Source organism: Strigops habroptila, chromosome 8, assembly GCF_004027225.2.
Source record: "Strigops habroptila isolate Jane chromosome 8, bStrHab1.2.pri, whole genome shotgun sequence".
Taxonomy (NCBI): Eukaryota; Metazoa; Chordata; class Aves; order Psittaciformes; family Psittacidae; genus Strigops; species Strigops habroptila.
This window is the reverse complement of record NC_044284.2, coordinates 10556145-10559881: the sequence shown is the minus strand read 5'-3', so window position 1 is coordinate 10559881 and position 3737 is coordinate 10556145.

Below are 3737 nucleotides of genomic sequence, written 5' to 3'. Positions count from 1 at the left end.
TAAGGTATCATATGGGGTAGCAGAAAAAAGAAGTGTCTGTTCTTTGTTTTTTCTCCACTTCTCTACGTGGTAGAATTAGATCATTTTCCCATTTGTGGAGGAGTTTGTGTCTGAGAAGGCTGCATGCTTCCTTTTTCCTAAATAGGTCTTATTTTGCCCTTTATCTGCCCCTGTCCTTCAGTGGGTGAGGGTACAAAACTGAGGGCAGGATGCCTTTCAGAAGCCAACCTGAGTGCCTTTTTCCAAGGAAGATTTTCCTCCAGGACCAGAGAAAGTGCTAACTCTGGCCCAGCAAAGTGCTGGGGCTTCCCCCAAATCACTTGTGTGCCACAGCTGAGAGAACCCAGCATTGCTCAAAGGCGAAGCACTGCTTCCACGCGAGCAGGCTCCACATGACATGTTACACAACAGCACTGGCTGGTGCTGGCGGCTGTCATGTCATCCACAGGACAGCTCTGGACATGACGTGCTGCCCAGGCTAACATCCGCTCTCCTCTGCCTCATGCTGTGGTGCTCACCCAGCCTGGAGATGAGTTGGGAAAGGGCAGTTCCCCTTAGAGCAGGAGCAGGCTCTGGAGGAGAGGGCATGCCCTTTCTCTGTCGGAGAGTTGCTGGTCTCAGGATATTGAGACCCACAAACCCTGTGGCCGGAATGTTTCTCCTCACCTGCAGCACTTTTGTGCTGGTGCATTTGATGTACCCATTCCCCTGAAATTACTGAGAACAGAGGCTGTTCACTCTAGCAATGTCTCTCCTGACAGAAGTTCATCTGTAAATTCATATCGACCAAAGCAGCACGGCATTGATTGACCTGTCCAGCCATCGGTGACGTTGCTGCTGCTGAGAGGTTGCATGTGTAGCTCCGAGAGGGCAGGCGCTAGGTTCCCTGCTGCTGTCAGGAGTGCGTGGCAGTCCCTGCTCCACTGCCCTGCTCCCTGGCCCTCAGCTCTGCAGGGTAGTGCCCATGCTCGGCAACCTGATCAAGCCCTTCATGTCTGCTGACATGCAATCTAATCAGAAAGCACTGGCCTGTCCTGTGAGCCTCTTGGGTAAGTTGTTAAAATAACAGCCTTGCAAAGTCTCTGGCTCAAATATGCAGTGATACCAGAAATATAAGTGAAATGTTTCTTCATTTAACAGAGAGAAAACACAGCCCTGCACAGGGGAGAACTTCATAACCACTTGGTACAGGATTAGTTTTCCCACCTGTCTTTTTAAATCAGCTAACTATTTTCACTCAGTGAGAAAATACCTGTTAAAAATGTTTTCCGGGTAAAACCATCCCTACTACATCCCTAAAACCATCCAGAGCCAGGAATGTCACTTGTTGCAAGTTTGACCGTTCTAAGCTATGTGAGCATGAGCTGAGGTGGTGCAGTTGTTGGCGACACACGTTGCAAGCTGGCTGTAGTTCATTCTTAATCTTTGGGCCCTGCTTCTACTTTCATGTGAGTGTCCGGCTGCATATCTACACTTTCTGCACAGTGGGGATGCCGGCTTTCAGTGCTGAGGATATTTGGTTCCAGCCCTGCGAGTACCTGCGGTCTCCTCCAGGCAGCTGCAAAATTGTTAGATGTCTTTAATTAAGTCAGTGAACTCTGCCAGTGCAGCAGATGCCTCCATTAACTGCTCAGCCACAGGCATTTTGTGAAACAGTAAAGAATGGGAGTGCACCAAAGGAGAGAATTGTTTTAGCTTTGATCAGCATTCCCTGCAGCACTGGGCCTTCAAAGGGAGGCAAAAAGCTCCCTGCCTTATGGTGTGCTAAGAAGCACTGTCCTGCAGTGTGTGTCCGAATTGGATGTGGCTCTTGAGTCTTGTCAGAAGCGCATACACCAGTTTCTGTAACCCATTTTCTTTCTTTTTAACAGAAAGTGAGCTTACTGCCTACAGGCTGGGCCTGAGAGCAGCTCTGGAGGTGAAACAGCGGTGGAGAGGGAGGGCTCCGCACCAGCACATAGAAGAGACAGTTCTCCTTGGGCCAGGGTCTTGTGGGAGCTGAGCTGCAACCCCTGTTTGCTGCTGGTGGGCTCCAGGGAACAGGAGAACAACAGGACAATGTCAAAGAAACACCTGATGTTGCAGTCGGTTTCTCTCTGCTTGCAAACAGCTGAGCAAGGTCCTGAATATGTACAGATTTCAGTGGGATTTCGGCAAAACAAAGGCAGGTAAGCCCTGAGAATTGATTTGGAAAACTCACTTTCCAGTGCAATTAACCCTGGAGGGATTTAATGTCCTGATGTTTGAGGAAGGTTCAAAGCCCCCACTCAGTGCAGCTGGGCACCCATCTCCTGCCCAGTTAGGCTAGTTTAACGGGTCCTGTCCCTAAGGCATGGTATAAACCTCCCTGCAGCCCTCAGCCAGCTCTGATTGCTTTTGTCCCAGCAATCAAAACCAGCTCAGAAATGTCCATTTAGCTCTCCCTCAAACCACGGGCAACCAGCCTGCTGAGAGGGAGAGGCTGCAGCCCCCACTTGCACATCCCAAAGGCATAAGCTGGGATGCAGCTGTGTGTGCCCAGGGCTCACCTAGCACTCAGATGTTGCAGGAGGGAGTGAAAGACGCCCTGGGACCATGTATGAGCAGGAAGGGCAGCAGCAGACAGGGTATGTGTTGACTGCCCATGTGCATTGCATTGAAAGGAGGTAGGTATACTGCAGGTGAGCATTCCAGCCTTCCCACTCCAGGGTTCAGTTCAGAAGGGACCAGCAGGACTGTTTTCTGCAGCCTCCGTTGTGACACAGGCCAGAGGCTGCCCCCACCCAGTGAGCCCTGCACCATCCAGTCGGTTAAACTCCATCCTCCAGTGCCTTTGCTTTGGGGGGAAAGGGTGCTGTGGGTGTGCAGTGTGAGTACTGCGTACATGCATACAGCTAACGGGTTCAGCAGCCTGGCTGAGGGTAGGGCAGTGCACGGGATAGGAGCTGCTCACCTCTACGTGCTGTTTTGGTGGGTCTCAGCCTTGTAGCTCAGAACTGGTGCAAGCAGTGAAATGTTCCAGGGCCAGCAGTGCTGCAGGGAGCTAGTCTGTGCTGCCAGGCAGGGATGATGGTCAGAGGTTGTTCTAAGTCTCAGTGCAATTCTCTGCTCTGCAGTTATGACCCATATCTCTTGTTTTTACCCACGAAGCACAAAACTGATCACAGCAATACACCTGCAGCTTGGTTGTTTTTCAGCTCTTTTTGTTGGCAAGAAGCAAATGATTCTCTCAGCGCATCTTCAGGAGGGTGTACAGCATGGGGACACCTTTGGGATCTCTCTCAAGGACAGACCCCAAAGGAACTGTCTGGGAATATTCTGGAGAACACACAAGTATTTTTTTACTACTTCTGGCAAAGAGCTATTGGATGTCGTACAAAGATAAATGACTATGAATCTAACAGGTCTGCTCTTACAGAAAGCTGACTTCAACTCTCCTAGTACTGAGCAGAGGGGCAATAAAACACAGTTTAGTTTCAAACATGACAGGGCAACAAGCCCACTGCTACACTTAGGAAACCAAATCATGTTGCACTGCTCAAGCTAAATCTGAACTTTAATTTTGGCCTGAAGATACAATCGTTGGAGAATAACAATACCCTTCCATTGTTTATCAAAATTGTATCTACTGATCGTTTTACAAAAACAGAAGACAAAGTTTATCTGTTTTAAAATCACTGCATGCTTAGAAAGAAATGGTTTCCTCATTAGATGACCTGAGAATAAGTAGCAAGAAGAATAAAACAACAACTGCCTGT